The sequence below is a fragment of the Macaca mulatta genome, chromosome 7 (genome assembly GCF_049350105.2).
Source record: "Macaca mulatta isolate MMU2019108-1 chromosome 7, T2T-MMU8v2.0, whole genome shotgun sequence".
Classification (NCBI taxonomy): domain Eukaryota; kingdom Metazoa; phylum Chordata; class Mammalia; order Primates; family Cercopithecidae; genus Macaca; species Macaca mulatta.
In genome coordinates, this window is record NC_133412.1 from 9418927 (window position 1) to 9444059 (window position 25133).

Below are 25133 nucleotides of genomic sequence, written 5' to 3' on the forward strand. Positions count from 1 at the left end.
ACATCCCTGCTTCATTGTGTGGTTCATTCTCACAATCTACCCGCCCCCAACTCAGGAGTCTCCACTTCGCAGATGGGAAACTGAGCTTCTGAACATTTCTAGAGTCTAGGGGCAGTGGCTCATGCCTGTAATCCCAGCACTTCGGGAGGCCCACGTGGGAGGACCACTTGAGGCCAGGGGTTTGAGACCAGTCTGAGCAACACGGTGAGACACCCTCTCTACGAAAGATTTTAAAATTAGCTGGGCATGGCAGCACTCACCTGTAGTCCTAGCTACTCAGGGGGCTGAGGTGGGAAGACTGAGGCCGCAGTGAGTTATGATCATGCCACTGTACTCCAGCCTGGGTGACAGACTGAGACCCTGTCTCAAAAAAATAAATAAAAATAAATAAAAATAAGAGACTAGAGCTATGTGATGACCACATACTTCCTGAGCATCCACTGTACATGAGGCACTTGGCTGGGCACTGGAGGATACAGGACATGCAGGCCTGCAAATCTAGAGATAGAAGCCAGGCAGGAGGGCTGTGGACTCAGATGTCCACCCAAGGTCCCAAAAAGGGAAGCCCACGAGCCTCATCTGTGAAGATAGAGAGAAGCACCTGAGAAAGGAATCAGCCACACAGGCAGGGCCAGAAGGAGCCTCCCATGTGAAGGCAGCAGTTTAAGAGGCAGAGCCAGGTCAATGTGCAAAGCCTGGCTCATTCAGAAATCCTACCCATTTCACACAGGGAACGGTGGCTCACACTTGTAATCCTAGCACTCTAGGGGCCAAGGAGTTCAAGACCAGCCTGGGCAACATGGCAAAATCCCATCTCTATTAAAAAAATACAAAAATTAGCTGGGTGTGGTGGCACGTGCCTGTAATCCCTGCCACTCAGCAGGCCAAGGAGGAAGGGTTGATTGAGCCCTGGAGGTCAAGGTTGCAGTGAGCCGTGATCACACCACTGCACTCCAGCCTGGGAAATAGAGCAAGACCCTGTCTCTAAATAAATAAATCAATCCCACCCATTTCAATGAAGAGACAAACAGAACCGTCTGTACAAAGGTGCCAGGTAGTCAGCCAAGGTGGAGGATGAACCAGCAAGACAGGAGCAAGATGGCCCCATCAGAGGGACCCACAGCAGAGAACACTGGGGTCTGTGTGCCTACATCTAGGTGTTCAGTGCAACTTCTTTTCTCCTCAACTTTGCAAATATGCAGAAATATAGAAAGCAATGTAGCAAACCTCCATGAACACACCACTCAGACTTAACCATCACTGTCAGTCCCACCCCCTCACAGTCCCCCTTCTCAGGATCACTATCATTCACTATGCATAACAAACCCTGATATCTTCTATTCTAATCCAGTTCATATTTTTAGAAAATGCTGGTTGTGACCCACTTGTGATGGTTAATTTTACGTGTCAACCTGACTGGGCCACAAGGTGCCCATGCGTCTGGTTAAACACTGTTTCTGGATAGTCTGTGAGGTGTTTCTGGAAGAGGTTAGCATTGAAATTGGCAGACTGAGGAAAGCAGACGGCCCTCCTCAGTGTAGGTGGGCAGCGTCCACTCCAGTGAGGGCCTGCATACAACAAAACAGCAGAGGAGGGTTGAATTCACGCTCTGCCTAACTGCTTGACTGGGACATTGGTCTTCTCTGTCCTCCATGCTTCTGGTTCTCAGGCCTTTTGGCCTGGACTGGAATCTGCACCAATTCTCTGCTTCCCAGGCCTCTGCACTACAATACTGGCTTCCCTGGGTCTCTAGCTTATAGATGGCAGATTGTGGGACTTCACAGATGCCATCTCACACAAGCCAATACCTTATGATCTATCAACTGACCCCAATGAATTGATCAATCAACACATAAACTCTAAGAAAAATTGATCCTATGGGTTCTGTTTTCAAGAGAACTGACTAAAACAACACTGAATCCATTTCATGGCCTGCTAAGGTATCTATACCCAGGAGCGGAATTGCTGGGTCCTGGGGGATCCACATTTCAACCTTACTAGATAACATCTAATTGTTCTCCAAAGGGGTTTTACTAATTTGCCCTTGATAAACAGGACATGAAGGCCCCCTTGCTTCACACTCTGAGCAGCCTTCGATTATCAGACTTTCCAATTTGCCAACATGTGAGTGTGAAGTGGTATCTCATGATCTCCCTGGCAGTTCCCTGATTAGGAGCGAGGCAGAGTTCATTTGTCTACTTGACATTTGCATTTCTTCGTCTTCACAGTATTTGCTCCTTTTTCAATTCTATTGTCTTTTTAAAATTAATCTGAAAGAGTTCTTGATACAAACAGAATACCAATCTCTCACAGTACATTCATCATGAATATTTATTCCAGCCTGTAGTTCTCTTAAAGAAGTTGCTAATACTGATGTTTGCTTAATCCATCTTTTCTTTTATGATGTGTGTATGTTTCCCACCTCAAGAGCAGACAGAAAAAAATCTTCTATGTATTTTAACATTTTTCTCTTTACATTTTGGCCTTTAATTCTTGTTTTGTTTTGTTTTGTTTTGAGACAGAGTCTCATTCTGTCACCCAGGCTAGAGTGCAGTGGCACAATCTCGCTCACTGCAACCTCCGCCACCCAGGTTCAAGCAATTCTGCCTCAGCCTCACGAGTAGCTGGGATTAGAGGTGTCCTCCACCACACCTGGCTAATTTTTTGTATTTTTAGTACAGATGGGGTTTTGCCATGTTGGCCAGGCTCGTCTTGAACTCCCGACCTCAGGTGATCTGCCTGCCTTGGCCTCCCAAAGGGCTGGGATTACAGGTGTGAGCCACCATGCCCAGCATAGGCCTTTAATTCTATGGCTGTTTATTGGTACATATGCTGTGAGGTAGGGATTTCACTTCATCTTTTCTCTTTTCCTATGTGGCCAACCAGCTGTCCTGCATCACTTCCCACCTGGTCCATAACACAGCTCTGCCACCTCCTGGCTTGCTATACATGTGAGCACTTGCTCCTAGCCTCGCTACCCTGTCCCAGCCATTGCCCTGTCTCTTCCTGCACAAACGTCATACAGTCTTCATCATCCTGGCTCTCCAACAGGAACCTCACTGCTTGGGGGTCTCATGGCCTCCTCCCTTAGCGCTCTGGCTTTGTGTTTTCTCTTCATGTCTCGTAGCTTGGAATTTCCATGCCGTTCTTTGGATCTTATATTTTAAAAAACACTTTGGGCTAGGTTTTACACAGCATTTATATGCATCTGTACTGGGGCACATAATAGTACCACATCAGCCAGTCATTTTCAGGACGTGATGTCTTCTAACTTAATATATGTTCTGAGACTTGCTGTAATTTAAATACAGCTTATTAATTTTTTCTATGTTCCTTCAGGACAATTGCTGTTTTATATATTTCATTATTCACACATTTTATAGATCAAGGGCCTATAGGATGGTTATCATAGGATATAGTGAGGCCTAGAATTTAATTCTCAAAAAAAAAGAAGAAGAAAAGAGCCTCAAACTTTTCCTGTAAGTGGAAGCACATTCACAAATTATCCTATGAAAAGACATCAGGCACACCACGGGTATTAGTATTCTGAAGCTACAGAATGATTCCATTTGCAGTAGAAAAATAAATAAACCCAGGCCCTTTCTTCTCTTTACAGATCTCCTCACAGAGACTCATTCTGGCATAATTGGCATTTAAAAATATCCATCTCCTTGCCGCCTTTCTCTCTGAGAAGGGATATGCTTTTCTGCTGGGAAGCCGCAGAGACTTGTGATGAGTATATTCACTTACATGATAGGCCTATTACACTGCAGATGGGTGAGCGCAATCGGGAAGACAGCCCAGCACCTTCTCTATTGCAATTGATTTTGATCGTCTAATAGTATTTCAGGACACATAAAAATTCCAGTAGTTCTTTTCTAGACTCAGAAGAAAAAAATGCCTTATACCTTAGAGACATAACCCTATGACTCTCTCAGAATGTAATGACACCCCAGGTTCCATAAGGAAAACGTCAAGAAGCCAATTTCGCCGTGGACAGTCCGTAGAGGGTGGATGGGCTGAGGCAGCTGCTTAACCCTGGGCTCCAGAAGACTGGAATTTCATGGAATCGTGAGCTGCATCTCCATAAGGAACAACATCCCCCTTCATAAGCTGTCCTTACTGCTGGTGACAATCAAAATCCCCAGCACTTTCAGAGCCGAGTGGATGATGCATCTAATGTCATTACAGCTGAAGTATGTTTACAACCCTAAGCGGAAAGTTAAACAGAGCAGAAAAGGCCTTGTGGAGAGCACAAAAGTACATTCACAAACTTTGAAAACTGACAACAGAGAAAAATTTCAGTAGACACTCCAGCTTATGTCCAAACCCATTAATAATCATGCAGCTCCTCTCCATTTCATCCTGTTTCATGGATGAGGGCTGATTGTCCTACATCTCTTAAATGCCTTGTGAATGTGCCTCCTCCACGGAGAGCCACCGTGGAATTCACCCAGGACATCTGTGACAAGAATGCTTCCCAACTGGATGCAGGGGAACTCCGGCCACACAAGCAGAACAGGGGTGTGAGCGGTTACCACGATGTGGGAAAGATGCAGGACAGAAAGTGAAATCAATAAAGCCGCCTTGCTTTACAAATAATGGCTCTCTGGGTGGCTTCAAATAGCCAGACCTGTGGCCTTGTGCTGCCCCGGACGAAAAACTGTGATTCTGAACCTGAGTCTTGACCCTCCAGAATCCCATCCTCACCCCTGCTGGTCTTCATCCGTCCCCTCACAACTGGCACAGAGCTTCCCCACGGGGACACACAAAGTGTTCCTTGCCTTGGTCGGGGGAGGGTGGTCCCAAGGCCACTGCTGCCTTGCATGTGACACTCTGAACTGCCTCCCTGTCCAAGCTTACCACATGCTCCTTCCCAAGAATACATAAGAACCCCCAGAATCCCTCAGAAGCTCAGGCCTGCTCTGGGCATCAAACATGAAAACTATCCCTGGCTCTGCTTCTTTAACTCCAGCAACAATGCTCTCTGCTCCTCGTTCTCCAAACACGCCCCACCCCGTACACTGGCTTCCCTACAACGCCGCCGCCTTGTGTGTCTCCAGCCACAGAAGACAGCCGATTCATCTGCGGTGCAGAACCTGTCCCTTGCAAGTCTCCGCTGTGTGGAACACTCGGTTGGCACCAGGGCTCTGTTCCTACCAGTCCTATGGGGCAAGGGCAAGCCAGATGCTGACCGTGGGGCAGTGTCATCAGGGCTGCAATACTGCTCCATGCACAGGGAGGGAGGATGGGCCACGCTCCATCCCTGGCAAGCTGAGGAGGCCTCTTTTTATCAAAGTTAGATTTCTTCTGCTCAGCTTCCTGGTATCTCACAATGGCTGGTCCCTTCTCAAAGTAGACCAGCTACTGCCCACACTGGAGAGTGAAAGGTTCGAGTGCTACCATTGTTGCCAATATACATGTGTCTACTTTGGCTGTAACTAGGAACCTAGGTAGGGGTTACACAAATCAATGACGGAGTCTGGTGAGGACCACAGTTTACAGAAACACCAGTATGATGAGGAGGGGATGCACGTGGAGTGCTTGTCATGCTGTTGTCATTGGGTGGTGGGCAGGTTGGTTCCAGGCAAGGTGAGTGCCAGCAGAGTCCCCCCTGTCCGTCCACTCCTTGGCTGTGACTCAAACCCCAGCTTCGAACTCCCCGAGCTCACACACACAGGATCCCAGAAAACAAAGAGCCACGGCAGTTGCCAGTTCTGCCTGCAGTGTAGCGTTTTCCCTCCAGTGAAACGGTCCACTCCCCACACGGCAAACGCAAAACCTCACTCCATGCAACGCTGCCTTGTATTTCTTACCGAAAATGAGTGGTCTGGTAATATCCCGAAAAATCTCCTGCCTGGTGATCAAATCTTTCTGGAAGAAAACAGAAGAAAACAGAGGAAATCACTTTTGTTTCAGCAATGATACAGGTGCCCACATAGAGCTCCTTCAAGTATAAAAATGTAAATATGAGGCTTTGAATCACCTGTAAAAGTGAACAGATTATAATTCTAATGAGATAATCAGAAATTACCCTAAACAAATAATTAAAATGTTTCTTTAGCCATTCATCGCATAATTATTGCCTTAAGAACAATGTGTTGGGCAAATAAAGAGATGGCTTATGTACCATTCTGCAAGGAGAGACTCTCTGCATTTTAATGAGGCTCCTCAAAGCCCTCATGAATATGTATTTTCCCACAACAAAGCTTGACCCCACGGGTTTGCAAAGCTGATGCTTCACGACACTTTCAGACTGTGGAGGGTGTACATATGGGGGTGGGCGGGGAGTGGAGAGCGATGAAAGTGAAGAGAGGAAGGAGGACCACCTCTCCCTTCCAATGCCCAGGGTCTCAGCCCACCTTCTCCTGGGCGAGATCGTCTCATGAAAAGAACAAGGAAGAGACCACCAGGTCTCAGACTTCCCTGAACAGCGGAAGCTCTGCACAGGAAGGCTGAAGAGGAAGCTCCTGCCAGCAGGCTGGGGGGCATCAAGGCCAGGCCCTTGGGTTGGATCAGGAATTCAGAGCAAGGGCATTAGAAGGCTATGGGCAGGAAGCCAGGGGTGGAACAGGAGGAGGGGCGTTCATTCGTCTGCAACACCACATCTGAATTCTGCCTCTCCCTCCATGTTGGCTACAGACAGAGAAAGTTACAAAGGCTTTCTGTGTTCCTTTCAAAAAGGATAGCAATACAGCCTCCCCCCGGGGGTGTCAGCTGTTGGGCTGGGTCAGGCTGGGAGCCCTTCACGAATCGCTGCACTGCTGGACAGGGCACCTGCAATCTGGTCCTGGGGTCTGCGGTAGCAGGGAACAGCCCCTTTCACTGGGGAAGGAAACAGGACACAGGCGAGACAGTGGCTTGGACTTCATCACAAAGGTTTGGTCTGTACTCAGCGTCTTCACTTCTCTAAGACAGCGGCCAGTTGCTCTCACTACCCAGGCAGACTCTTCCAGCAGAGGGTTATAATTACGGAATTTCCTCCCCAAAATGGCCCAGTGCAGATACCTCCGGTCCCCACGTAAAGGAGATGACCCGATGTCTCTGAGGAGGCTAAAGATGTTTCCGTGTTGAACAAGGTACCCGTGAAGGGAGCCGCAGAGCTGTAACCTGCTTGCCTCTGCTCAGGGGAAACTGGCCGTTTGCACCATTGTTCCATTTCCTTCCCAGGGTATGCTGCTTCTGTGGCCTTTCAAGGCCTGTTCTTTGAAGCGACGTGGTGCTTCACAGAGCCTGGCCCTCTGCAAGGAGGCCTCTTTATCACACCCAAAGTGAGCACCACACAAAAAGCATGTCAATCACACACACGCTTTCCGCAGTGGAGTCAGCGTGGGCTGCTCACTTCCTGTGTGAACGTCAGCAAATCCCTTCACACCATCTCCGTCAGTTTCATCGTGTGTAAAACTGGACAATAAGAACTACTTCAAAGGTGGCTGGGAAGGTGAACTGCAAAGAAACCTCTAGAATGTTGCCTGGAATCACATTAGCATCGAATGTGATTCTTCACTCCTAAGCTCGCCACCTGGGGTCCTCCAAAAATAAGTATTCTGAGTGAGGGCATGAACCAAAGGTTAGCCCAGCAGCAAGAACCCTCCATGGGAGTCCGGGATGCGGCCTCAGTTCCTCACTCTGTTACAGGTTAGCCCTGTGACCCCAAGCACATCAGTGAGAAAGTCAGGCCTGCCAGTCCCTGTCCTCTCCAGGCACCCTAAACCCCAGCTCTGGGCAGCTGTCACTTGACCAAGCCCTGCAGTCCAGCTTTTCCCACTTGCTCCTGCCCAGAAGCACCTCAGGAAACCCGGAGACTGTCTCAGGACTGTGTCCCAGCCCTGGGGGGCCTGCCCACTGCCCACTGCCTCCTTCCCAGAGTCTGCGAGTCTCCGGAAAGGCCAGAGCTCATCCATCTGCATCCCCCGGCAGCCCCACGGGCTTCACACGGACTTCCAACAAAGGCACGGAATCGTCACACCGCCCAGGAGCAACAGCAGCACTGCACCTTATGTAAGGCCTTTCCAGAAGAGGGAGCAGGCCCATGTCTTCACTCCATTTAGAACGGGTTTTGAGTGTCTATTTATAGGCATCACACACTCAGCCTTCGCGGAGGGTGGAGGAATCAGGCCTCTGGGCCCCTGTCCACCATCCTCATTTGCATTCTTTTCATGTTTCTTTTCTCTCATTTCCCAGCAGCATTTTCGCTCAAAAGCCAGGTCACCTACCACTTGGACCCAGCACCACTTTCCATTTTCTGCAGAGAAAAATATTCATTTTCGTTTCCATGCAGGAGCGCCCTGTCCTTGCTCTCTCCAGGGCCCCCGGCTAGCATTCGCTACAGCACGGCTGTGTGATTCGAGTGACCTATGTGTCCTGGACAGAGGGCTCCCCTGAAAGTCATGCCCAGCAAGGTCACGAGAGCTGGGAAGGTCCTGGGGGCAGCTGACTCTGAGTCACCAGTGGGCCAGGCACATTTGGGGGGCGGGCTCTATCCCAGCGGGCAGAAGGAACACAGAGGATCAGACGCTGCTTGGAAACCCTGGGCTTTTCCCATGGCCTGGCTATTCCTGCATCTGCCAAGCACATCACTCCATCCTCTTCCTGCCCCTCCAGGGGCATGAGGACCAGGCCACCTCCCCAGTCCCCCTCGGCTGTTTGTAATCAGACAGAAAGGCTGGGGCCTGCTCTTCTCTCACCATTTTTGGAAAAATTAAATCCTTCTCGAACTTCAGACTGTAAATTAAGTACACAGTCTCCCCATGATATCAAAACGCTCTGCTCTCCGAGTATAGCCATTCACAGGTCTTTATTTTTGTTTGGAGGCTTGGGAGCTGGTTTACTCTGCAGCCCTGCAGCCCAGAAGGACACACAAATACAAGACCAAAGAGGCTCAGGGGCTCCCTCCTCCTCCAGGGCCTCCCCGAGCCCGCAGCCCTGGAAGCCAGTCCAGAAGGAGAGATAGGCCTTGCCTAGAGCCCAGAATCCACAGCAGAACTCAGCCACAGAGAACATGTCCAGTACACAGCCTCGGCTGCCTGACTTCAAACACCAGGCACGAGGTTCGCCTCTCTCATGAATATTTTGCTGAGGCGGCTGGCATTTAGTTTCAGGACTAATTAATTTTCTCACAGGATACCATTTCAACTGCCATCATAGGCTCTGTATTATTCTACGTGCAAATTTCTGGCAGTAAATTGGACTTGTGATCTAACTGCGCCTTTGAAATGCCATGTTTCCAGGGACTCTGGAATGAGCAGAAATGCTAAATATTCCTTAAAGAAGATGATTCATACATTTCCTAATTACCTTTGATTATTGTGTCACAGGAGTTGGTGAGGGGGTCTGAGATCCAGAAGCAATCCTCAGGGTCCCGAGGTGACCCAAATGGCTGGGGAGGGAGCCCGAGACAGGAAGCCGCTTAGGCTAAGAGAACCTCGACATATCCCCAGTAGGCCAGCTCATGTCAGCATCCTCTCCAAAGCAGTGGCACCGGCCCTGGAGCCAGAACGGCACATGGGTAGAAGAACCGGTGAAGGAACCCATCTCCCTAAGCATTTTCTTAGCAAAGCTAAGGCAACACTCACAACATCACAGACTGGCAGACCTGGAAGTTGTCCCGGGAAGGCACAATCACAGTCCTTCCTCTAGCTGGCCCCCGAGCTGTGGCTGCATTTCCTAGAGTGAAATGGGCAACCCTGCACTTGGTAAGGGGCTGGCACTGAGCACACAGGTTTGGGAAACTCTGGTACACTGTGCCTGGGTTGTGGAGCAAGTAGAATCTAGTGAGCAGTAATAACCCGAAGGCAGTGACACACTTGTTGACAGGAGGCTCTGGCCACACTGGGCAGAGGCCCTGGGATGGGTTGGAAGGGGTCTGTGCAGAGCACCACAGTCGGAAGGATGGGGGGAAGCATCGGGGTGCATCAAAGACAGAGCGTCGCCCCCAGTGCCAGCTCGACCTGGCTCCTCCTGGTGCCAGCCTAATGGCTGCAGCTGGTAACGAAAGGCAGGTATACCTTAGACTGTCAGCGCCACCTCATGAGGGAAAGCTTGTAATGGGGGTTCACACTCACATGGCCTTCGCGGGCTGGTTGGGCTGCCAGTGAACTCGCCCGCACAGGGCGGCCTCACAGTGGGGTCGGGCAGCTGGCAGAGCTCGGCACCTGGCAGGTGAGCTCCAGCACAAGGAGGCCTCCTGTGGCCCGGTCCTGTAGCTCAGCCAAGCTGCCGCAAGAGGGATGCAGTGAGATGGCGGTGTCCCCACCGCTGTGACTGGAACCCCGGAACACCCAGGATAGGACTGGGGACACGGGGGATGGATGTGCCCCCAGACCAGGAGTGACGTTTTTACTGTGGGGCTTGAGGGGTTGTCTGTTGCTTCCTGATGGGACACACAGAGATGGTGCTGAGATAGGCAGAGCAGGGCCCTTCCAGGACAAGGAAAGCAAAGGGGCCCCAGGAACTGCTCCAAGAAATGGCCAAAGACCAGTGACAGTGGGGAGGGGAGGTGGGCTCAGACGGGCTCCAGGTCCTCAGAGCCAGTCGGGGAGGAGGACACCCAGGTTTTAGAGGGAAGGGTGGCAGGGACAGTGACAGTGAAGTTGGGGTGGATACCGAAGTGCTCTTTACAAGTAAAATGTTTAAATTCTGAATAACTGAGTCCCTAGGCTGGCTGCAATGTGAAGGACTCCAATGCCATAACTCTATTTATAAACATGAGCATGTATTATTTTTCTCCTGGGCAAGAAGCTGAGCCTTCAGAATAGAAAGCTCAAACCTCAAGACTCTCATTTGTGCAAATGTTTTCAGAACAAACTGGATTAAAAGTTAAGTCTTCAAGAGTCTAACTGCCAAGAACAATTGTTTAGTTTGGGAAGGTGGCTTGTAAACATGGCATTAAAATTATTTAGAAATAATGTACAAATCGCTATCATGAACATGGACGAAGAGCTCTGTTCTTGGAAACTTACCTTGAAGTCTAGCAGTGACGGGCCACATGTGATGAGGGACACTCAGCCCCCGGGTCCTCACTTCCTATTCCAGATTGGAATTCGGAGACGCTTCATGGGTGACTAGTTCACCCAGTGGGGACCAATTCTTTTAAGGAGACCACAGGGGCTCATGCAGCCACCCTAAAGGCAGAGTTGGGCATGCAGATATAGAGTCGTTCAGCCTGTTTCAACACTCACAGATGTTACATAAAACCAGCTTGGCTTTTAGAGCTCAGAAATTTGCCCTCAGGACAGATGTTCAATATATCTGACTTTATTGCTTTTTCCACATTTGCTTTTATGTAAAGTCATCTGAGGCTCCCTTAAATAAACCCAGGAGCTCCTTGCAGTGGGGATGAGCTGACTTGTTCCCTTTTTTTTTTTTTTTAAAGACGTAGTTTCTGTTGCCCAGGCTGGAGTGCAGCTCACTGCAACCTCTCCCACCCCAGATTCAAGCAATTCTCCCACCTCAGCCTCCCAAGTAGCTGGGATTACAGGCATGTGCCACCACGCCTGGTCAATCTTTGTAGTTTTAGTAGAGATGGGGCTTCACCATGTTGGCCAGGCTGGTCTCGAACTCCTGACCTCAGGTGATCCACCCACCTCGGTCTCCCAAAGTGCTAGGATTACAGACGTGAGCCACCGTGCCCAGCCAAGCTAACTTCCTCTGTGTGGCATTGACACTAAACGTGCCCTCCTCCCCCTGGGCTGTAATCTTCGGAAAGTCTGTCCTTGTGCTGCCCACAGCATGAGGTAGACAGAAACACGGTCCCCTGCGCCCTTCTCAGCAGGGCTCTGACACGGTTCTCCAGTGATTCTCGATATTAAACCGACCTTGTTTTCTGCAATTCCTGCCCAGCTTTGGGAAATCAGGGAACAGTGCGACACTGACGTATTAAGAACTGGAACTTGGCCGGGCGCGGTGGCTCACGCCTATAATCCCAGCACTTTGGGAAGCCAAGGCGGGCAGATCACAAGGTCAGGAGATCAAGACCATCCTGGCTAACACGGTGAAACCCCGTCTCTACTAAAAATACAAAATATTAGCCGGGCATGGTGGCAGGTGCCTGTAGTCCCAGCTACTCGGGAGGCTGAGGCAGGAGAATGGCGTGAACCCGGGAGGCGGAGCTTGCAGTGAGCCGAGATCGCACCACTGCACTCCAGCCTGGGCAACAGAGCGAGACTCCGTCTCAAAAGGAAAAAAAAAAAAAAAAAAAAACTGGAACTTGGTGCCAAGACAGCCCATGTCCCAGGATGGACCTTGGTGCCCACAGCAGGCCAGGACGAAGGGGAGGGGAAGGTGTGCAGGCAGCTTAGCCACGTCCGCGTCTAACCCCAGGGAGTGTGGGGACGAGCGGGGGGTGTACACAGCCCACCGAGGCCGCCTCCGCTGGCTTGCCTCCTCGTCCTTGTTCTCTCCTAAGCAAATGAGGCTTCTATTTTTGCTGTGAGGAGCCTGATGCCTTCCAATTCGCAGGCATCCTCTGGAGCGGAGCTGGGATTTCATTTTCCATTCAGACAGCACAGGGATGGAAGCAGGGCCACCCAGGAGACTGGGAGTCAGAGTGAAGCAGCAGCTGCCAATCGTCTCAGACACATCTGAGCTCCAGCTCTGGCCATGGGGACGATGCCTGTGCATGCAGCCCCATGTGACCACACAGGGCCCAGCACACTAAGTCGCATCAGTCTGTCGTGTGCTTACTATGACAGGCACTAACTGCTTCACAGATACGAACCTGCTCATCCTCCCAGGCCCACCATGGGGAGCCATCATCCCATTTGGCAGATGAGGACACTGAGGCACACACAGATGAAGCCTAAGGCCACACAGAAGTGCTGGAGCTGAGATTTAACCCTGGCAATATGGCCCCAGAATCCACACTCTTAGCTTCTACATTATGTTAGAAGGAAGAAAAGAAAAAAGATATTTATGGTACATAAACTCAACAACGGATCAGATTGATCAATAAAAAAATAGAAAAAAGGTGCAAAAGGTATGGCCAGTCATTCACAGAATACCAAATATATGAAAATAGATATAGGGAAAGATGTCAGCCTCACTGGCACGCAGGGAAATGCAAATTAATACCTCATGTAGACAGCACTTTCACGCATCAGACAAAAATGTAAAATATCTGACAACACCAAGTACTGTCAAGAAAACGGAGAAAAGGAAACTCATATGCTGTCAGTGAGACCACTCATGAGGACACCCACCCACTTTGGAATAAAATTTAGCAGTTTCTAGTACATTTGAAGATTTTGTTGATACCAGATTTGAAGATTTGAAGATATTGTACTCTCTCCCATAGCAATTCCAATCCTTGCTAAATATTCTGACAAATCCAGCTCACATTCACAGAGAGACACATACCTGAGTACTTAAGACAGCCTTGTTTGTAGCAGCAAGTAATAGGAAACCAACTAAGCGTCCATCAATGGAGAACGATAAATAGTCTTATGTTTGTACAATGCAATACCACACAGCAGTGAAAATGCATGAAATACAGCCACCTGTTTTCACAGGGATAAATCTCACAAACATAATGTTAAGCAAAAAAGGCACATTGGATGGGCGCAGTGGCTCACACCTGCAATCCTAGCATTTTGGGAGGCAGAGGCAGACGGATCACTTGAGGTCAGGAGTTTGAGACCACCCTGGCCAATATGGCAAAACCTCATCTCTACTAAAAATACAAAAATTAGCTGGGCGCAGTGGCAGGCACCTGTAATTCCAGCTACTCAGGAGGCTGAGGCAGGAGAATCACTTGAACCCAGGAGGTGGAAGTTGCCGTGAGCCAAGATCACGCCACTGCACTCCAGCCTGGGCAACAGAGCAAGACTCCATCTCAAAAAAAAAAAAAAAAAAAAAAAAAAAAGGCACACTACAGAAAAAAATACAAGGTGGTATCATTTACATAACGCTTACAGACAAAATGCAGAACTAACAGGGATAGGTATACTTATACAGGTACTAAGCCATAAACAAGCACCAAACTTCAACAGTAGTTACCTCTGTGTGAAAGACAAGATGCAACCGGGGAGGGGCTCCAACTGCAATGGTGTTATGATGCTTTAAAATATATCCACAGGCCGGGCGCAGTGGCTCATGCCTGTAATCCCAGCACTTTGGGAGGCTGAGGTGGGCAGATCACTTGAGGTCAGGAATTCGAGACCAGCCTGGCCAACACGGTGAAACCCTGTCTCTATTAAAAATACCCAAATTAGCCAGGTGTGGTGGTGTGTGCCTGTACATTCCAGCTACTCGGGAGGCTGAGGCAGGAGAATCGCTTGAACTTGGGAGGCAGAGGCTGTGGGGAGCTGAGATCACATCACTGCAGCCTGGGCGACAGAGTGGTGAGACTCCATCTCAAAAAAATATATATATACACACACACACACACATATATATGTGTATATATATGTATATACATATGTGTGTATACATATGTATATGTGTGTGTATATATGTATGTATATATGTGTGTGTATATATATGTGTGTATATATATGTGTGTGTATATATGTATATATGTGTGTATATATGTGTGTGTGTGTGTGTGTGTGTGTGTGTGTGTGTGTGTGTGTGTATCTCCACAAATTCTTTGACATTCCCTTCAAAGAGTGGAACCTAATTCCTCTCTCTTTGAGTGTGGCCTAAATTTAGTGACTTGCTTCTAGTGAACAGACATAAGCAGAAATGACAGTGTATGACTAATGAGACCAGGTCATAAAAGGCACTGCGGCTTCCTCTCTACTCTCTATTTACTCTCTCTTGAATCACTCAGGCTGGGAGAAGCCGCCTGCCATGTTGTGAGGACACTCAAGCAGCTCTGTGGAAAGGTCTATATGGCAAAGAACTGAGCCCTCTTGCCAGCCAACAGCCAGGTGAAGTCGATCTTGGAAGCAGATCCTCCTGCCCCAGTCAAGGCTTCGGGTGCCCCAGCCCACATCTTTCCCCTCCACTAGAACCACCCAGCTCAGCTGCTTCCAGAGTCCTGGCCCACAGACTCTGTGTGAGATAATAAATGTTTATTGTTTTATACCACTAAGGTTTGGCATAATATGTCACACAGAAATAGGTAACCAATATGGTAATATTCTCTACCTTTAGCAGCTTGGGGATACCTAGCTGTTCATCACATTATTCTTGTTACATTGTTGTGTGCTGCTACCTACTGAATGTTTGTGCCTGCCCTTCTCCAAATTCACATGTTAAAACCTCATGCCCAAAGTGATGCTATTAGGCAGTGGGCCTTTGGGAGGTGATTAATGGGATTTATGCCTTTGTAAAAGAGACCCCAGAGAACTCTCCTGAGCCTCTCACCAAGTGAGGATGTAGTGAGAAGACGGCCTTCTAACAACCAGGAAGCCTTCACCAGAAAGCAAATCTGTTGGCACCTTGATCTTGGACTTCCCACATCCAGAACTGTGAGAAATAAATGTCTGCTGTTTGTAAACCACCTCGTTTACGGTATTTTGTTACAGTAACCTAAAGAGACTAAAATATATGCCAATTGTTTTGTAATAAAAATTTAACCCCAAAGACCAACATAAAAATAAGAAGGGGACTGGGAGCAGAAGCTCACGCCTGTAATCTGAACACTTTGGGAGGCTGAGGCAGGTGGACCACCTGAGGTCAGGAGTTCGAGACCAGCCTGGCCAACATGGTGAAACCCTGTCTCTACTAAAAATACAAAAATTAGCCAGGCGTGGTGGCAAACGCATGTAATCCCAGCTACTAGAGAGGCTGAGACACAAGAACCCAGGAGGCAGAGGTGGCAGTGAGCCAAAATCATGCCACTGCACTTCAGCCTAGACAACAGAGGGAAACTCTCAAAAAAAATTTTTTTTAATAATTAAAATTTAAAACAGAAAGGAAAGCAGAGTGGCCAACGGTAGTGACCTGCTAAGTACAGGCTGAGGAGTGGGGCTCCTTCTCACGGAACAGGCTGAGCGTTCCTTCGAAACAGGCATCCCCGCAACACTCAGGAGGGCTGGGTGACAGGAAGTGACCAGCCAGCGCCGGCACAGGAAACGCTGTCCGTCACATTAACCGAGCGAGTCCTACACCTGAATGGGCTCAGCAATCGAGTTAATGTTTGCAGATGTTGGGCAGTGACAAGCAAGGATGCACAGCGGGCACATACTTCGTCCTTCTGGGCGATCAGGGGATGGCTTCTCTCCTCCAGGAGGTAGGAAACTTTGAGAAGCCTCCTCTATGGGCTGGAGAGCCGCCGGGAATTGTAACTGCGCAGGGGAAGAGGAGGCAGAAGGATTCACTGCATAGGATATTAATTTTAATTAAGGAGACGTTTTTAGGCTACACAAGCGTGTGCTTGTTCCTGAGAGGCAGGGCGGGCACCACATCTCCCAGGAGGGTCTTGCTGGAATGGGGGTGTCTGGCAAGCCCAGGGCAGCCACCTGCTCCGCTGCTCCTCCCAGGTCCTGAAGCCATCAGGAAGGACTGTTCAGAAGCCAGGGCCTGGCCACCAACATGTCTGTCCGTCTCTGTCTATCTCTCTCCTTCATTCAGGTTCCAGAAAGCAGAGGTGCATTTCATTTCTTAGAACGAACCAGCTGAGCCTTTCAGACAGAGTCAACCCAATCCAGTTAAAGCAGCCAGAACCCGTTAAAACCAGCAGACCACATCTGTGCCAGTCTCGAGGATCCACTGTGGAACCACTGAAGACCACTTATTTTAAATCCTTTCTAAGAGCAGAAATCCAAAATCTCAGCGTGTGCTATTTCCCTCAATTTACTCAATCCAAGAAAAACAAAGTCCAAACTCCATTTTAATTGAAACAACCCCTTTTCTGGTCATGATCACCGTAACACCTAATACACACATCGCACGCGTGCTTTCCTTTTTGAAAAACACTCAGCCGAGGTGACAGAAGCACTTAGGCCTCCCTTTCAGTGCTCTCTCACCTCGGCTTGTTAGGAAAATGACCATGAGAATCTGGACCCGATGCTGTTTGTTCTCATTATTCACTGCCCTCTGGCTGGTAGACAAAAAGGGCAAAGTGTGAAGGGGCGTCTAGGGCACTAGAGCCTGATCTGAAAGCATCGTGTGCCCTGGCCCGGCCCGTGCTCGGCCCATGCCCCTGCAGTGCAGCCACAGCCACAGCAGCCGGGCTCAGCCTCAGGGCCTCCCAGACCCCCGTCTCCTCCTCTTCTCCCAGCCAGTCAGAGCCTGGCTCAGACAGACACAAGCCTGAAGGGTGTGACACCACCAAACCTTCCTGCCACAGCCACCCCAAGCTCAGCCTCAGGATCCAAAGTGTGCAGACTGGACAGAGGCCAGTTCAACCACTGAGGCATAGGGAGCACCGATCCAAGCCGCTCTGCATCCCAGGCAGCTCCCCCAACCTCCAGAGATGCCAGTGGAGGGAGAGAGAGACAGAGAGAGAGACACAGCAGCTCCTCCAACCCCCAGAGATGGCAGTGGAGGGAGAGAGAGAGACAGAGAGACCCTGCCTCTATCCTAATGAACGATAACCACAGCGCACCCCTCCACTGGTCTGAGTTGCAAACAGGACCAGGAAGGATCCTGGCACTTGGGAGGAAACCACAGCAGAGAGACTGAGTCAGGGGGCAGGAGGCCGATGCTGGCTCAGGACTGCGTGGCTCTGTGACACTGAGCCTCGGTTCTCCCAGCTGTGAAATGGGGATAATCACAGTCCCCTATAAGCCTATGTCATGGGGTTGCTATGGGGCCTAAATGAGGTGCTGGCAGGTATTCAGTGGGAAACACACACAAGCTCTTGTTCTAAAGCCCTCAGAGCCCTGCCCCCGCAGCTCCCGCTGCCCTCACTCCCCCAGCACTGCCCAGCACTCAAGAGTCCCGAATAATAACGCCTCGAGAGCTTGCTTTCAACCCCACTGCGAGCCCCTCCAGGGCAGGACCCTACAGCCAGACTAGCATCCCGGATCCCAGAATCCCCCACCTTGCCACCTGTGCACCCCAGAGCAGCCTAACTGATCAACTGAGGGCCTCACACCACAGTGTTAGCGTCTGCACGGCCTCTGGATACCTTCAGAGAGGACACTCGCTAGCCCAAAGAAAGCCAGGTTCCTAGGGCAGGGCAGGGCAGGGCAGGGGTCTTCCAGCACCACTTACACCTCAGCAGGACCCAAGCCCAGGGGTGGGGACCACAGAGTGGCCTGAGTGCTTGGGATCACAAATCCCATTAAACTACTAAAACGCTTCCCGCAGATCCCACGGCCCGACCTTCCCCAGAGGGGGGTTTCGTGGGAGAAGGCAATGTTCTGTGTTGCTACTAAGGGGCGTCCTCCACCCAGTGGGGGAAAGAGCCCAGCTGCCCACAGAGCCGACCCCAGGCCAGGTCTCTCCAACCCACTCTGACAATAACTTGGCGGATCCTCCCACACTGCGAGGTGGGTGGGTGGGGTCCATGAGCCGACAGCGCCCCTGGAGGCCACCTTGTTCACCACACTACACGCCTTGGGAGCTTCAGCATGCCACACCAGCCTCAAAGAGAGAAGTCAAATTTGAATTTGGGGTTTTTCAGTATGCTGGAAGAGACTCTAGAAAATAATGCATTGGCAAACGCCGAAAAGAAACACAAAATTATCACACGTGGACCCAAAACTGAGTATCAGAACAGGACCCCGGTGTCCTCCTTGTCAAAACCAAAACCAATTACTCTCCTGCCACACACATGCCACAAATACATGTCTTCGTTACATCAAATGTCTTAATGGATAAGGAAACAGCCCAGTGAGATAACCTGACCTTATTAGCACAGAGGGCAGCAAAATTAAAGCCTAGTGACACTGCACTAAGTCCTGCCTTGTGTCAGTATGTCGGGCTGAGTTCAATGTGGCTTAAAACAAACACAAAATCATTAACTCTTTATAAGTGTGTGGGGGGAAGGGTCCACTTTTCCTTATTTTTTTTACTAATTTCAACTTTTATTTTACATTCAGAGGGTCCATGTGCAGGTTTGTTACCTGGGTATATTGTGTGATGCTAAGGTTTGGGGTGTGATTAATCCCGTCATCCAAGTACCAAGCACCAATAGTTAGTTTTCAACCCTTGCCCCGCAGTCACCCTCTGTCCTCTAGTAGTCCTTGGTGTCTACTGTTGCTATCTTTATGAGTACTCAACATTTGACTCCCACTTATAAGTGAGAACATGTGGTATCTGGTTTTCTGTTCCTGTGTTAATTTGCTTAGGATAATGGCCTTCAGCTGCATCCATGTTGCTGTAAAGGACATGGCTTTGTTCTTTTTTATGGCTGTATAGTATTCCATGGTATATATGTACCACAATTTCTTTATCTAGTCCACTGCTGATGGGCACCGAGACTGATTATGTGTCTCGCCCTTGTGAATACCACAGTGATGAAGATACGAGTGCATGTGTCTTTTTGGTAGAATGATTTATTTTCTTTGGGAAATATACCCAGGAATGGGATTGCTGGGTCAAGTGTAGTTCTGTTTTAAGTCCTTTGAGAAATCTCCAAACTGCTTTCCACAGTGGCTGAATAATTTACATTCCTACCAACAGTGTATAAGAGTTCCCTTTTCTGGCCGGGTGCGGTGGCTCAAGCCTGTAATCCCAGCACTTTGGGAGGCCGAGGCGGGCTGATCATGAGGTCAGGAGATTGAGACCATCCTGGCTAACACGCTGAAACCCCGTCTCTACTAAAAGCACAAACAATTAGCCAGGCATGGTGGTGGGTGCCTGTAGTCCCAGCTACTCGGGAGGCTGAGGCAGGAGAATGGCGTGAACCCAGGAGGCGGAGCTTGCAGTCAGCCGAGATTCCGCCACTGCACTCCAGCCTGGGCGACAGAGCGAGACTCTGTCTCAAAAAAAAAAAAAAAAAAAAAAAAAAGAGCTCCCTTTTCCCAGGAGCCTTGCCAGCAACTGTTATTTTTTAATTTTTGAATAATAGCCATTCTGACTGGTATGAGATGGTATCTCATTGTGGCAGTGATTTGCATTCTTCTGATGATTAGTGATGTTGAGCATTTTTTCATATGCTTGTTGGCTTCTTATATATCTTCTTTTGAGAAGTGTCTGTTCATGTCCTTTGCCCATTTTTTAACGAGGTTATTTGGTTTTTGTTTGTTCAACTGTTTAAGCTCCTTGTAGAGTTGTGGTATTAGACTTTGTTGGATGCATAATTTGTGAATATTTTCTCCCATTCTGCAGGTTGTTTACTCTGTTGATAGTTTCTTTTGCTGTGCAGAAGCTCGTTAGCTAATTAGGTTCTACTTGTTGATTTTTGTTTTTATTGCAATTGCTTTTGAGGACTTAGTCATAAATTCTTTCCCAAGGCTAATATCCAGAATGGTGTTTCCCTAGGTTTTCTTCTAGGATTCTCACAGTTTGAATCTTTAATCCAACTGAGTTGATTTTTTACACGGTAAAAGGTAGGGATCCAGTTTCATTCTTCTGCATAAGGCTAGTCAGCTATCCCAGCATCATTTACTGATTAGGGAGTCCTCTCTCCATTGCTTATTTTTGTCAGCTTTGTCAAGGGCAGATGGTCGTGGGTGTGTGGCTTTATTCTGGGTTCTTGGTTCCATTGCTCTGTGTGTCTGCTTTTGTATCAGTTCCACGCTGTTTTGGTTACTGTAGCCTTGTAGTATAGTTTGAAGTTGGGTAATTGGTGCCTCTGGCTTTGTTCTTTTTGCTTAGGATTGCTTTGGCTATCTGGCTCTGTTTTGGTTCCATATGAATTTCAGAATAGTTTTTTCTAGCTCTGTGAAAAATGGCCTTGGTAGTTTGATAGGAACAGCACTGAATTTGTCAATCGCTTTGGGCAGTATGGTCATTTTAACAATATTGATTCTTTCAATCCATTTGTTTGTGTCACGTCTGATTAATTTCACCTCCTTGGTTTGCTGCAGTCCTAAGTATTTTTGTGTGTGGCGATTGTAAATGGGATTGTGTTCCTAATTTGGCTCTCAGCTTGAACATTATCAGTGTATAGAAATGCTACTGACTTTTCTACATTGATGTTGTATCCTGAAACTTGACTGAAGTTGTTTATCAGTTACATGAGCCTTTTGGCAAAGTCTTTAGGGTTTTCCAGGTATAGAATCACAACATCAGTGAAGACAGATAGTTTGGCTTCTTTTCCTATTTGGATACCTTTTATTTCTTCGCTACCTGATTGCTCTGGCTCGGGAAGGTTCACTTTTCAAATCTTACATGACCAAACTCTAGCAGAAATCAGATTAAATTTAATCAGATCTTTTCTGGTTCCCCCAAAACAAGCAGGACAAACCTACATGGTCAGTGCTGAATCTACCAAGTGTTTAGCTAAAAGGCACTATTTACATTGAACATTTCTGCACTTCCCTCTCTCTGAAAGACAGCTTTGATCCTGGTTCACATAAAGAAATTTTCTTTTAATTAGCCACATAAATAAGCCCTGCTCTGCCAATCAGCCAAGTATGGTTGTGTTAGCTTGCTTTTTTTTCATAACTGATGCAAAGACCCAAAGAAGGATCAGAAGAATCATCTCAACTCCACCGTCTGTCTCATTTTGAACCTGAGCATGAGGACCCAGAGGTAAGTGACCTGCTCAAAGTCTCAGCCTAGGCCAAGCCTATGAGGTCAGAGAGCCCTGGGTCCATCTCACCCCCGACCTGGCTGCCCTGCCAAGAGACTGCACGCTCCGCCCAGAAGGTCATCTGCTCACACACAGCCGGGGCACTCTGCAAGGCCAGAAAGGGGTCAGGTGAGGACCTACGCTGGACATAGCACCCTGCCGACACAAATGGGGAGGACCAGACAGGAAGAAACTCTGGACTCCACCTCAAGAGAAGGACTCCAAACAGCTTCACCACCCTGCCCCCCCAGGGAAGCCTCACTGTCCCAAACTGACAGGGTCTTGGAGCCTCTGCCCCTGACAGGCGGGCAGCAGAGCCCTTTGCTGGATGAATCAAATGACGTGAGGAGGACCACACACACTGGCTCAACACACAACAGAAGCCCAAAGCAAATTCCAGCAGATACCGTCTGTTCTCACATGACAGGAGTGGACCAGGACCCAGGAGGACCACGTGATGCTGAGGAATACGGCTTGAGGGACAGAAGAGAATGGCAAGGAGAGGGCTTGGTGATAGGGTCCAAGAGAAAGAGCCACAGATAGATGAGGAAGGGGACAAAGAGGGGAGGCGAGCCAGAGGCCCAACCTGCAATCGGGGTAGGCCAGGCAGGAGGTGTGGATGGAGATGGCTGCAGGGCACCTGCAGTGCTCCAGGCACAGTGCTCAGGGATCAGCTTGCCTCCAGCACTTCTGGGAGGATAAGCAGGTCACAGCTATTGCTGCAACCCTGGAGACCTGTTGTAGCCACAGAGAGCAGAAGGGGTCAGACCCATAGGATTTTAAGATCTTCTTGTCCCCTGACCTGCCAGGCATAGAGCCCTCTGGACTAATCAAATGCTTTCAGGGCCATTAAGCAGCTCAAGCTGCTTAAAATACTTAATGTATTTGGAAAAATACAATCTAACTCCTGGTGTGAGCAGAATCCTTTGAACTGCCTGCTGCATTTCAAGTAGTGGAACTCTGTGCCCACCCTCCTGCAGTACTGGAGAAGAACGTGACACAATGATTCCATGCCCTGGGAGGCACCTGCCGGATTACTGTGAAGGGACAGGAACTTCATGCCAAGACAACAAACAAAAATCCTCATGGGTGATTCTACTGCAGCTCAGAAGCCATCACAATAGCTCTATGATTTAAAGAAAGGTGGGGGAGAAAGACTCCCCCTTTTACAAAATTCACCATCCAAGCTCCTGGAAGTACACTGCAAATGGACCGCACACCCCAGCCGCTGGGCTCTGGGGAACTCCTTGCTCTTCCTTCTGTCCCACCATTAAAGTCATCCAGCCCCAGTCCTGGGTGTGCCACCAGCCTGGGGTGAGCCTCACCTCCTTTGCTCTGGTGGCTCAAAGCTCTACGGAACTCCAGAGCTCAGACCAAAGGTGACCAAGGGCATCTTCTCATAGTCACCCGTGACAATGAAGGCAAACGCCGCTGTGTGGAGGAGCCAGGCTGCAGGGCCAGGCTCACAGATCATGCAGCTTATGGCTTCTGCACTGCAACATGGTGACAGCAAACTGGGAAGTGACACAAATGAGCTGCTGGGTGTCCAGACCTTCCTTTGGCAAACGCCCAAGAGGGACAGCGCCCTCATCTTGGAGTGAGAGGGAAGCTGGAAACAGAGAGAGGGAGAATGGAAACTAACCCATCCGAGCCACAGTACACCAGTCCTTTGCCGAAGACCTCACCACACCCCTTTGAAACAGATTGTTTCGTTTTCCCTGTGTTTTGCTTTGGACAACAGATGCATCCTATCTGCACACACAGCCCCTGAGTGGCCGAGCTGGGATTTGAACCACAGCCCAAGCTGTTCACTACCTTTCAACTGAGAATGGGCACAGATAGGTACATGGGTCCAACTGCTCCACAACCGCCTGTCTGGGAGACACACAGCAGCCAGTCAGTAGAGTTCTCACTCCTGTGCACCGCTCAGCATTTCTGTACTAGGCAATGAGGCACCTTCTGTAAAGGCTGTGTGCCCGTCACATACGGGAGCAGGAAGGTAGGCCCAGGCGTGTACAAATCGGGAGGGTGGCTCACTTTCCGCAAACCCGGAATGCTTCAGGAGGTTTACGTGCTGGACAGAGGTCACCCAGAGGCACTGGGAGCAGCACCAGGCACCCCAGCAGATGAGCATGCCTCATGTGCTCATCTTGCTGGCAGCATGGCACGGGGCTGAATCACAGCCAATGGAATCAGGAAATTCCCATCTCAGCCAACCCCAGTAATGAGAAACCGCCTTCTAAAATGCTCTCAGAGGCCGGGAACAAGGCCGGGGGATGACTATTCATTCATTTACGAAAATCTTGGGGTTTGGGTTCTGCTAAGGGCTGAAAGTGCTCCTTCCAAATTCAGAAGTTGAAGCCTAATCCTTAATGTGATGCTATTATGATGTGGGGCCTTTGGGAAGAAATTAGGTCATGAGGGTGGAGCCCTCATGAATGGGATGAGAAGAAAAGTCACGAGAAAGATGCTCTCTCTCTCCCTGATGTGAGAGCACAGGAAGAAGGTGGCCAGCAGAAACCAAGCAGAGGGCCCTCACCAGGAATCACCAGCCCCTTGATGTTAGACTTTCCCAGCCTTCAGAACTGTCAGGAATGAATATCTGTTCTTTAAACCAATCTACGGTATTTGTGTTATAGCAGCCCGAATTAAGACAGGCTCACATACTCACGAGAAACAAGAAAAATGGTAGTGTTGAAGGAAGCCAACCAGTGAGGTAAGGTTTATTTCCTCATTGTGAATAGACTTTAAATATTAAGGAAATTTAATTAGTCACTGAAAATCTGGCCACTAGTAATGCACTGGAACCAGAGGGTTTTACAGGTGAGTTTTAACAACACCATTGAGGAACATATCACCTCAGTCTTCTATTAATTGCTCTCCAAAAGAGAAAAGGATGAGATGCTGAATGTCATGGGTCTAATACAATCTCCATACTAAAACCAATGAAAGGCAGAATAAGAAAGGTAAATCACAGGCCAAACTCATTTATAAACACAGGTGAAAAAACATCCTAAATAAAACATTAGCCAAGTGAACCCAGCAATTTCTAAGAGACATATCACGATGACATATGGGTTTATCCCAGGAATGTCAACTCGGTGTAATATTAGAAAAGCTATTGTCGCAATCACATAATTCATCACATTAACAGATCATCTCAATTGATGCCCAAAAACCATTTCATAAAGTTCAACATGCATTCATAATTAAAGGTGGAAAAACTCCTAGCAAATCAGCACCAGAAAGCGACTTCCTTAACAAAGTGAGGATCTACCACAAGCCCACAGAGAACCCCACACTTCACGGTGGACCATTAGAGATGGCCCTGAGGAATAAGACAAGAATTTGCAGTATCACTGCTTCTGCTTAACACTGTTCTGTCACTCCTAACCACAGAAATAAGAAAACAAGAAGAAATTAAAGGATGACGATTGCAATGGATGAATGACAGCCAACTATCATTGTATGCAGGAGACATGCTGTCCACAGAGAAAAGCCCCAAGTTGCTCTTCAGACTGTTCAGCAAGGTTGCTGGATATCAGGTCAAAACACAAAC

The 25133-nt window shown here is 48.8% G+C and overlaps 1 protein-coding gene across 5 annotated transcripts in view; it reads right to left on the bottom strand.

Moving 5' to 3' along the window:
• APBA2 (amyloid beta precursor protein binding family A member 2) overlaps nucleotides 1–25133 on the bottom strand; it is a 237419-nt gene that overhangs the window by 119121 nt on the left and 93165 nt on the right. For 2 of the 5 annotated variants that reach the window (XM_015141738.3, XM_077939043.1), the window contains exon 2: nucleotides 5817–5874. The exons of 1 other annotated variant lie outside the window; for it this stretch is intronic. The gene's annotated coding sequence lies outside the window, so the exon portion shown is untranslated. Of the gene's footprint in view, nucleotides 1–260; nucleotides 361–5816; nucleotides 5875–7008; nucleotides 7125–25133 lie in introns of those variants that run through there. 2 more of the 5 variants (XM_077939044.1, XM_077939042.1) reach the window with 2 other exon arrangements.